We start from the raw sequence: 10,844 nt of genomic DNA, 5'->3' as shown, positions 1-10,844 counted from the left end.
ACCACTGCGCCACCAGGGAAGCCCTACCACTTCAGTCTTGAAGCGGCAAAGGGGAAACAATTTGAAGGGCATAAGCCGTATTGCCCCCTGCTTCATGACACTGATCTAACCTGTGAACCAAAGTTAGCTGTGAGGACCTCAAGTGACCCAGGCTGCTCCAGTGCTCTTCCTGCCTCCGACATCTCTCTTCTGGTTCTGCCTACACCCTCTTCCCAGAAACCTTCGTCAACGTCTGAGAAAGCCTGGTGTAGTAGAAAGAGCCCTACTGTCTTGAGTTCCAAGCTCTTCTTTGCCATCTGACAGCACGTGATCGTGGGAAAATCATTTACGATGAGCCTCAATTTTCCCTGACTATGAAATGGAAATAATAATAGGTGCCGTGCCTGAAGGGTTAAGAAACTTAATAATTGTGATTATAAAACAACACTCAGGACACCAAGTAAAACAGGCTATTTCATTAGTTGCTAGTGAGTACAAAGTGGGAGCACAAAGTGTTCCTTCTTTAAACAAATAATTTTATTGGAGTACACTTGATTTACAATGTTGTGTACAAAGTGTTCTTTAACAGGTGAATGGTTAAACTGTGGTACATCCATATCATGAAATAAATAAAAGAAACAAACTATTAATACATTCAAAAACTTGAGTGGATGTCCAGAGAATTATGCTGAGTGAAAAGATCCAATCCTAAAAAGTTACATAGTGTATGACTCCATTTTTCAAAAGAAAATATTTTAGAAGTGGAGGATAATTAGTGGTTGCCAAGGGTTAAGAAGGGGGTGATGTAGGCGTGATTATAAAAGAGCAACATGAAGAATCCTTGTGGTGCTGGAACTGTTCAGTATCTTGACTGTAGCAGCAGATGTAAGAATTTACACAGGTAACAATATTGCATAGAACTTAATATACACACATACACAGGTAAAACTGGGGAAATATGGATCAAACTAATGTCAATATTCTGGTTGTGATGTCATACTATAGTTTTACAAAATGTTACTACTAGGTAAATGTGGGCAAAATGTACAAGGGACCTCTCTGTATTATTTCTTACAACTGCATGTGAATCTACAATTACCTCAATTTTTTAAAAAGGATATGATAGATTATTAATGTTTCTGCTGGGTTTAGGAGAAAGAAGGGGCTGCCCATGTGTTTCCATTGAAGAATTCCCAAGAGGAAGATTAAAAAATATTATTCTTATTATGGTACATCAATAAAGTGATCATACCTATGGGGAGGGGGGATATTTGTATCTGTTGGCCCAATAATTTCACTTCTTGGAATTTACTATAAAAAAATGCATGAAGTTTTAGGATAGGATGCACATCATGGTATTATTTATAACAGTAAACATGTCTAAATGATTAAAATAGTGGCTAAGCTTTATAAATCATAGCATATCTAGGTGATGAAATACTCTATAGACTTCAAACATGCTTAAAAAAAAAACATACACCGAGCACAATGCCTGGCAGTCAATAAATGGTAGTTCACTTTACTGGGATGTTCTGGGTATTAGAAGAGCTAATGTAGGTAAATGCACTTGACAAACTGTAAAGTGCTTGGCAAGTGCTCTGTGTTGCTATATTTTCTTTTTCTTTTCTTTTTTGGCTGCGCCATGTGGCATGTAGGATCTTAGTTCTCTGACCAGGGATCAAACCCATGCCCCCTGCAGTGGAAGCGCAGAGTCCTAACTACTGGACAGCCAGGGAATTCCTCTGTGTTGCTATCATTTTTTTTTTTTTTTTTTTTTTGCGGTACGCGGGCCTCTCACTGTTGTGGCCTCTCCCGTTGCGGAGCACAGGCTCGGGACACGCACAGGCTCAGCGGCCATGGCTCACGGGCCCAACCGCTCCACAGCATGTGGGATCTTCCCGGACCGGGGAACGAACCCGTGTCCCCTGCATCGGCAGGCGGACTCACAAACCACTGCGCCACCAGGGAAGCCCCGTGTTGCTATCTTAATGGCTGTCTCTCCCGGCTCCATCCTAGATGAAGTTGTACTTCCAGGCAGAACACTACCTAAGGAACTCCTAGCTGGAGGCAAGGGAATGGGGAAACTGACTTCTTTGGGAGTATGAGTCAAAGGATTGGGGCTACTTCCTTTCCAGGAGACTGCCACCCCCTGCTCTAAATCATCAGTAAAACTATGGACATTCTCCCCAGCACACGCACATACTCACATTTGGCCTATAATTCCAGGGGATTCATAGAGTCTTTGACACGGTGTCAGCCCTGATGATTCCATAACATTAATAGACTCTATTGTATCAACCACTGTTGACTGAGCACCTACTCAGTATCAGGCACTGTCCTAGGTACTTTACCCACATTATTTCACTAAATTCTCTTCACCACCTTAAAAGGTTGTTTATTTGCATTTCACAGACAAGGAAACTAGGGCTAAAAGAGGTTAAGCGACTTACCAAGGTGGCACAGCTCGTAAATGGCAGCACTGGCGTTGCAATCTAACCACCACACCTACTACACTTAGAAGAACGGAGGAGGAAACTGCACTGAGGCCCACATCTGGAGGAGCCCCAGAAAAGTACCCTTTGTTCTTCCAATGCCCCTTGGGTGGACACAGACTTAAACTCATACCAGGCAAAAGAAAAATCTCTAAAGAGGAGTAGGTCCCCTCTGAAGTCTTATATCTCATGAGTAAGTTTTTCCATGTGTCTAACCTCTATCCTTTCTGCTAAAATCCAATCCCTTTTCCTCTCTTGTTTCCAGTGGGGATGATGAATATATGACATGGTGCCCCTCCATGAAAGGTCCTGAGTCAGGAGGGGATCGAGGAATTTCTCTTTCCCCAGGACTATTGAGGCCTCAGTTCCCTTGGTCTCTTGGATCTTCCCCAAGGTATCAAACCGAAAGATGAGCAGCAGAAAATGGACCAGGAAGAAAAGTGGAGAGAGTGGCCTACCCAGACCAAGGAGACCAACTTGGAGGATGGCCTGGGACTCTTTCAGGACCTAAGTCCTGGGCTCAGGATGAAGTTAAGGTGGTCAGTTTTCCCCACCAGGCTCGGCAGCCGGCTTCATGTTTGACATCTATCCAGCTGTGGAGGTCTGGCCAGCATCCCTCATGCCAGAGCCTCTTGTTTGCCGCAATGTGACATCTCTATAGAAAGGAGGGATCTGGAGGCTCTGCCACTCTGCAGTTATTCCTCCCGTCTCAATACTACCTTGCTGCACTTGCTCGGGACCAGCCAGCCCAATGGGAGGAGCTTAGAGAATAATCTGAGGAAAAAGAATAATCTTGTGAGGAGGAGCCTGGGATCCCAAGACTAGGTCCAAAGCTCTTTTCTCTCAACATGAGAGCCAGGAGGGAAACTGGGGCTCGAGTCTAGACATTGATTGGGAACAAGGGGTGTCTCCCCTCCCTCCATCCTTCCTTCCCTCCTCCACGCACTATTCTACCCTGCCAGGGCCTAAGCATGCTTACAGCTCACTTTGGCTTCCCTTGGCCCATCTACCTTATGGACAGGAGAGAGTTAAAGGCATGGTATGGGCAAGCTATAAATTTCCCATCAGTGTGGGGAGAGGACTGTTGGCAGGGAGGGGGTTGGGCTGGGGGGGAGGGGAGCTGGGAAAAAGCCAGGAGGTTGTCTCTAGGTAACAATAAACACTGCAAGCAAGGAGCAGCTGTTACACTTACTCTCTCTGCATCACAATGCTGAAATAACACTAATAAACCAGTGTGCCCAATACATAGGCATATACGCATTTAGGGCCAAGCCCCACTGTACCCCTAGGGCAGCCCTTTCCTTCAGGTCAGGGGCCTTGGTGCCGGTGGACATACCTGTCTTGGCCTGGCTATACTTATGTGGAGGGTGAGGACTGGTGAGTCAGTCTCAGAGCCAGAGTGGCATTCTCAGAGGAAGGGGGTGATTCCAGGTTCAGATCCTGATGGCATTCACTGGTAGGCAGAGGTCAAATGGGGTAACTCTTAGCTGGGGGTCGGGAGGAGGGGAGGAGAGTGAGAGAAATAAAAGTATAGGGAACAGACAACTACTTACCATGTCTTCTCAGATTGGAGGGCATGAGGTAGCCAGGAGTGGAGTCAGCTGAAGGGAGGTGGAAGAAAAGGGGGACTGAGGAGAAGGTTTAAGAGGAGGAACACGTGGTATTGAGGAGTGATCCTTGTATGTCCTGGGGCTGAACTCCCTACACCTTCCTACACCCCACCTGGTGCACCCAGGCTCCCCCTCACAGCACCACTTTTACACCAGAGCCAGGTGATATGTCAGTTCGGTTCAGGATTGGGCTTTATTATGGGTGTTCCAGCAGGGGCCCCTGGGCTCCTGATGCTGCCAGGGAGAGCTGGGGGAGTGGAGCTGGTCCCATCTCCTTACACGAAGAGCAGCTGGTCTGTCCCTTCCTCCAATCAAAACTGTCTCTGGATCCCCAGGAGCATCCCAGCAGAGGGCCCCTCATCCCAGCTGGACAGCAGAGCCGTCATCAGTGAAAGGAATAGAAAAAGGCAAATGAAAACTTAGGCTCTGTCAGAGAACTCCCCTCCTATTCTTCTCTGAGGTTAGGAGGAGGGTATTTATTATGTGTCTGGATACGCTGGTATCCGAGATCCCTATTTCCTTTTGCTGAAACAGGGAGGCCCTTGGGACTGTGGTCAGAAGCACAGCTGATTCTCCTGGTCTACTTTCTGGCCCTGTTCTGCTGGTGTGACCTCATACACAGTAGTCTATCATCCCCCTGATTCAGAAAGTCAGGAGAAGATGAACATTGCCCACCTGACCTGTAAGGGAAGAGAAAATCAGCACCTTTGAAGATCACGGTTTCTGTTTCCAGCGAAAGAGTACTGAGACCAAGTAGTGGTAATCCTTCCGGGTTCTGGTCTTGTAATAGTGCCTTTTTCTTTCTTTCTTTTTTTTTTTTTTTAATTTCTAAGTCATGTGGTGTCAGCTGGGTACCCAGACCTCTGGGCAGGTAAGTGAGAGGAGGGAGGAGTAGCTGTGTCTGCTTGGAAAGCCCCTTTCCTGAAAGGTGCCTAGGAGCGCTGAGCTTCCTCAGCACAGAACCCTCTGTGCAGCCCATGGATACAGTGGGGCAAGAATAACTAGCCTCTCCTATCCTTTCCTCACTGGGAAGCCTTTCCCTGGGAATGCTCGGCTTCCCCTGCTATCTTCTCTCCCATTTCCCTCTCTTGTTTCTTAGCTGGGGCTTCTCCTTGTCCCACCATCCAGATGAGAGACCTCTATCCAGAGCTCAGAGTGGGGGAGAAATGGGGTAAAAGAGAGCTCTAATGGGCCTGGACCCCCTTCCCCTCTGTTGTTTTCGTGAGCCATCCCTGTTGCTTTGAGCCACCAGAACCTTGAATTCAGGTGAGCTGCCAGCAGCCTTCTCCCTCCCCACAGCCGCTCCAGCCAGGAAGATATGCACCTAAAGGGCCCCAGAGCCCACTGTCTTCCTACTCGCAGGGCCACAGCCCCCTCCTGCATCCCTAGGAATCTGCACCACAGACACACTGGGGTGAGTTAGAAAGAAGTGCGAGAGACCCCACCATGTGTGCTCTGTGCTGGAGCAGAGGGCCAGTTGCCTGTACGGCACAGCAGGATCACCGGCCAGGACAGCTGGCACAACTTGGGCACAGAGCCTTGTTGGCATGTTAGAGGGGGCAGGGGAGGGGATGGGGTAAGAAGCCTGTTTCAGGAGCACACATCTCCTCCTGGCTCCCTCTCTGGGCACTGTTTCTTCTCCTTGGCTTCTCTCCCTGGATACTGATGGACATCATGGCGCTGCCACTCTGAAATGTCTTCCTTCACTTCTTCCATGGCTTTGGGAGCTAGAGAGGGGATCTGCATGATAACCTTCGAGGTGTTGAGGTGGGAGGTTCAGACATCCAGCTCTCTCACCAACCAATGGGACACACTGAGGGAGAAGGAGGAAAGGTGTCCCATCAGAGTAAAAGCTAAACTCTGGGCCAACAATGAGCTCCTAAACAATTATCTCTTCTCTAGAGCGCAGGGGATTCTGGGTACTGCTACCTCTGCCTTCTACTTACTTCAAGTCTATCCCTCCTTCCCTGCAAAAGCTCAGGATTTCTTCTGGATTCCAGAGTAGGCTCCAGGCTCTGATTCCAGGGCTGTAGATCTCATACCCTTGGCTAAACCTTGGGAGTATGAGGCAGGGCTGGTGGGGATCGAGGGGAGGGAGATCTTGTTCCTTAGAGAAACATCAAGAATCTAGATTGAATGCTTTAAGGGCCTTTTAGCCCCCCCAATATACCTCTAATCTTGGAGTAGGGGTGGACAAGGGGTGAGAAAGAGGGCCTAGAGAAAGCCTGACACCTCCTCTCTTTCTTCACTGCGTGCTCCTCCTCTGCTGCTCTGTTTCAGAGGAGAAACAGCAGCTCTGTAACCAGGAGCCATCTAATAACCCCCCGAACAATACTCAATATGAACGGCCTGCCTTATGTTAGGCAGCCAGCCCCCCAGGTGGGACTACAGGCCTCAGTTTCCAAATTTCCCCTCTCTAACTTCTCCCCTCTTTCAGGCTTCTCCCCCGCCTCCCCCCACAAAAGAATCTTCCTTTTCAACTCCCTGGCACAGTTTTCTTCCCCCACCCCCACTTCTGCAGGCCCTTGGAAACAGGGGAGGAGCTAGATGGAGTCTATCCAGACTGTCCTGAGGCAATGCAAGGGGGCCCTTCTCATCTTGTTGGTAGTAGAAAAGGCAGAGAATTAGATAGCCAAGGAGATGACCCTGAGTGTCTAAGACAGGGCAGGGTAAGTCTGGGGGCACTTAGAGAGGTGCATCTTGTTCTTCCCTAGGGACTCTGGGGATATTCAATGGTGTACTAAGATAGAGGAGAAGACAATTCTGGGAGTAAAGGATAAGTGTTGGGGGTTTGGAGGGTGTGACAAAGTTTCTACCCATACTGCTTTCCAAGCTCTGTGCCCATCCTCGCCCTGACCGCAACTTAGTCTCATGAAGCACAGAACAAAGAATGTTGAATTTTTTGAGGAAGGAAGGAGATGCCAGGAAATGCCATCTTTGGCAACGTGGTGGGCAAGCCACTTCTCTCCATCATTCTTTCTTTCTTTTTTTTGGCGGGGGGGTACGCGGGCCTCTCACTGTTGTAGCCTCTCCCGTTGAGGAGCACAGGCTCCGGAAGCGCAGGCCCAGCAGCCATGGCTCACGGGCCCAGCTGCTCCGCGGCATGTGGGATCTTCCCGGATCTGGGCACGAACCCGTGTCCCCTGCATCGGCAGGCAGACTCTCAACCACTGCGCCACCAGGGAAGCCCTGCATCATTTTTTCTTAACTCTAGTGTCTGAATAGTGAAGGAGGTGGGGGTGGGAGATGGGGACAGCTGGAAATGTGCCCCTCTCTCCAGTGTGCACCAACACTGTACAGAGCCAGATGGGGCTTGAATAAGAGCTCTGGGCCATGGCACCACGTGAATACAGGGGCATTTCTGATTCAGCCTTCAGAGCCTTGAGTTTTAATTCTGTCTCTCTTCTTGGCTTAGACATGGGACAAGACCACTCCTCGCTACATTTTTTGGCATAATTTTCTCTAGCAGCTTATATTGCAGCAGAGAAACTTGTGATAAGATCTCAGAAAAAGCTCAATATTTAGTCACCATTGGGGGGATTATTTCTTGGTTCAGGAACTGGGGATGTTAGTGTATTTCCTTCCCTGTGGACGTTTTAGCATATGGTAAAACCTCATGGTAGTGGGAGGTTCGGGGGGGATCTGTCTATTTGGAAGCAAGGGAATGGATGAGATGACCTCTGGAACAGGCTGTACAAGGGAAATGTTCCCCCCAGTAATGCACCCACCTGACTCCCCTGAGTTGCTTCCAAGAGTTAGGAGCCAGAGACACGAGACTCCAAGCAATAGAGAATAATATTCTGCCTGCCCTCTTCCCTTGACTTTCCTCCCCACACCCTACCAACTTACATTTCCCTGTGTTCCCAGGAACTCTCCAAATCCAGGAACAAAAGCAACTCCAGGGCAGGATTCAACTGATTTCCCTTCTCTGGGTCTCTGTTTTCACATCTGTAAAATGAATCGTTTGGCAAGATGAGCTCCAGGTTCTTTTCCTCGCAACAGTAAGGGTCTATGATTCATACCCCAAAGGCACCAGCCCTCATTTGCATGCTGTTTTGCATGTAATCTCCACGGCACTTATTTTATGTCTAAACACACAGAAATATCTCTGAACCCTGCCCTTCTCCTCCCTGTCACCACAGTCTCTGGTTCTACGGTCCCTAGTTCTTGTCCTCCCCTTCAAGGACCTCAAAGCTCTGTCCCCACCTTCCTTTCACAATTTTACAGTACTCAATGGGACAAGCTCAACCAAACAAAACCTCGGGAACAAGAAAACAGCCTTACCTAATATCCTGGCTGCAATTTTGGGGCCCCAAACTGAGTCAGCTGGTACAGTTCCATCCTTTTTGGAGGTCCTGGCCACTGGGGGGAAACCCTGGTACCTCTCCCCAGTGCCTCCCCTCCTCCTCCACCTTGCTATTCTCCATGCCAGAACGCAAAGTGGCCAGTGATTGATGGGCCTGGGTTCCTGGTAACCGCACCCAGTGGCCCAATCCTCCTCCCTTACCCAATCCCTCCCCTGTCCCTATTCAGAGATCAGATTGTCTCATGTTGGTCCCTGAGGTCCCATTAATTAAAAATACATCCAATTAAATGGCAGGTGAAAACGTGCTATTGGAACTCTCCACCCCCCTGCCCCAGCTTGGTCCTCCCCACCCCCATTTTAAGGCTCAGCTGTGCTTTGAGCTGAGAAAAAAAAAGAGAGAGAGAGAGGAAGAAAGAGGGGGAGAGAAGAGGAAGACATAGAGGTGGGGGTATTCGGCGGGGGAGCTATTTGAACCTCTGCCAGGGTAGCATGTGCCAGCCTGGGAGGGTGGCACTGTGCCCTGGTGTCTAATTTCTGGAGGTGTGAGTAGGTTCAGTCAGCTGGGTACCCACTTCCATTTCCCTTAAAGGGGTAGAGGGAAGTCAAAGGGTGTGTCTAGCTCTACTGCCCTCCTTCTGGGCTTGGTGAAGGAAGGAGTGGAAGTATAAATGGTAGAGGGCCCTTAAGAGGGGGTGTGATGTTCAGGGGTTGGGAGAATCTGAGGCTTCCATTCTTGGCATATCCCTGCTCTTCCCTGAACTGCAAAGAAGATAACGAGAAGCTGTTTGGGACCCAGGTGGCAGGGCATGGCAGTGCTCCCAAGCCAGGCTGTACCTACCCCTGCCCACAGGAAAGCTGAGAAAAAAACGGAGGGATGAAGGAAGGAGCCATAATTTGGGTGGGAGCAGATGGGTCAAATAGGATAAAACAGACAAGCATGTACATTTGTGTGGGCAGCACCTTACAGGTAAGAGGATCTGGAGGGACTTGTCCTATTTGCCCTTTCTCTAGGCAAAAAGAAGCAGCAGCAGTGTGAAGTCACCTCAAACTGGCAGGCTGTGAGTAGGGCATCTCTTCTCCTCCACATTTATGGTGTCCCCAGCATTTTGTCAGGTAAGGCATCAGCCCCACCCTCCACCCCTCTAAAGCCCTCTGGTCCCAAGCAATGCAAAGCTAGTAGGCACTGAGAGGTGTTGGGAGAGGAGCTAGGAAAAAAAGGGTGACTAAGGGTGGTACTCAGAATCCAGGCAGTAGTGGGGGTATCTGCCGACTGAGGGCCCCCGTCTGGCCTCCTTGGCAGCCTCAGTACCTCCTCACTTCACTTTAACGCTAATTGGAGATTTTAATCTGCACTGCTGCTCTGCTCGGGGTGCTGGGGGGAGCGCCAGCTGTGCAGCAATTCCAGCAGCACCGACTGTTTAATCAAGCTGTCCTCCTGGGGAGGGGCCCTCGATCATGGGGGTAGGAGGGAGGAGGAGAACCTCTGTCATCTCCCTTAGCCTGTTCAGCCTGGAAGGGCTTCATGGAGACTGAGGGTCAAATATGGGACACCTCATCCCCATAAGGGCTCCATGGCCACTTGGATCCCTAGCAGAGCCATTACACAGTACGGGGGCGGCAAGAGGATCAAGGGTCAAAGCAGCCACCATCCCCATCCTGCTTTCTGAAACCACTGTTGTCGCAGAGCCCCAGAGTGTCCTGGGTGTCCTCCAGCCATTCAGGTGGTAAACATCCTCCAGACCATCTTGAGCTCTGCAGGTTTGTGCTCGGGGAGGTGATGGGGGCATAGAAGACTGAACTTTCCTAGTCTCTCAGTCTCTCTGAGAGAGTCCTCTCCCCAAAACTCTTTCCTAAGAGAGATAGTTCTTTAAGAGCTACTTCTCTTAAAACAATTGTAAGTGATTTTTTTCTTTTTCTCTGAAAAACCAGATACCTCCACCCTCTGGGCCAGAAAGGGACTGTCTTAGAGGCTGGGGACAGTGGGGTGGACAGCTGGAGCCTGCTACACCTTGAAGGAGAGAAACACCTGTGCAAGGTGTTTTGTGACTAGAGCTAGGGGGCTTCCCAGGTTCAACTGGGAATATAGTGACATGTCAGTCCACTAGGGAAGAGCATTCAGGGTCTCAGGCCATTTTTAAGGAAGAAGTGGAAGAACAACTAATTATTCTTCTGGCTCCTTGGGCCCCTGGTCTCAGGCTCTCTGGGGGTGTTTCTGACCCCTATCTTGGGGAAAGACTGCGGTGTCCCCCTCTCCCCTCACCCAAACTCTGTCTGCAGAGGGGCAGGAGTTTTAATTGGTCAGCAGTGCCCTCGTGTGGCAGAAAACAAGACTGCAACCGCCCAAGCGGCCCAGCAGCTTTGAGGGATCAGACATCCAGGTTGACAGAGAGGTAGGCAGGGTACCCAGGTACCCAAAGCATACTTACTTCTCAACCACTTCCAGAGACATTTCCTACT

The 10,844-nt window shown here is 49.6% G+C and overlaps 1 protein-coding gene across 6 annotated transcripts in view; it reads right to left on the bottom strand.

The window, feature by feature from the left end:
- Positions 1-2,358: 2,358 nt before the first annotated feature.
- CDK12 (cyclin dependent kinase 12) overlaps positions 2,359-10,844 on the bottom strand; it is a 62,338-nt gene continuing 53,852 nt past the window's right edge. For 3 of the 6 annotated variants that reach the window (XM_067021197.1, XM_059046589.2, XM_067021198.1), the window contains 2 exons: positions 7,931-8,029; positions 4,905-5,894 (listed from right to left, as the gene is read on the bottom strand). The gene's annotated coding sequence lies outside the window, so the exon portion shown is untranslated. Of the gene's footprint in view, positions 3,246-3,807; positions 3,925-4,024; positions 4,073-4,904; positions 5,895-7,930; positions 8,030-10,844 lie in introns of those variants that run through there. The other 3 variants (XM_059046588.2, XM_067021199.1, XM_067021200.1) reach the window with 2 other exon arrangements.

Source organism: Kogia breviceps, chromosome 19 (genome assembly GCF_026419965.1).
Source record: "Kogia breviceps isolate mKogBre1 chromosome 19, mKogBre1 haplotype 1, whole genome shotgun sequence".
NCBI classification, from domain to species: Eukaryota; Metazoa; Chordata; class Mammalia; order Artiodactyla; family Physeteridae; genus Kogia; species Kogia breviceps.
Note: the sequence above shows the minus strand (reverse complement) of the source record. Positions and strands in the feature narration are given on the sequence as shown.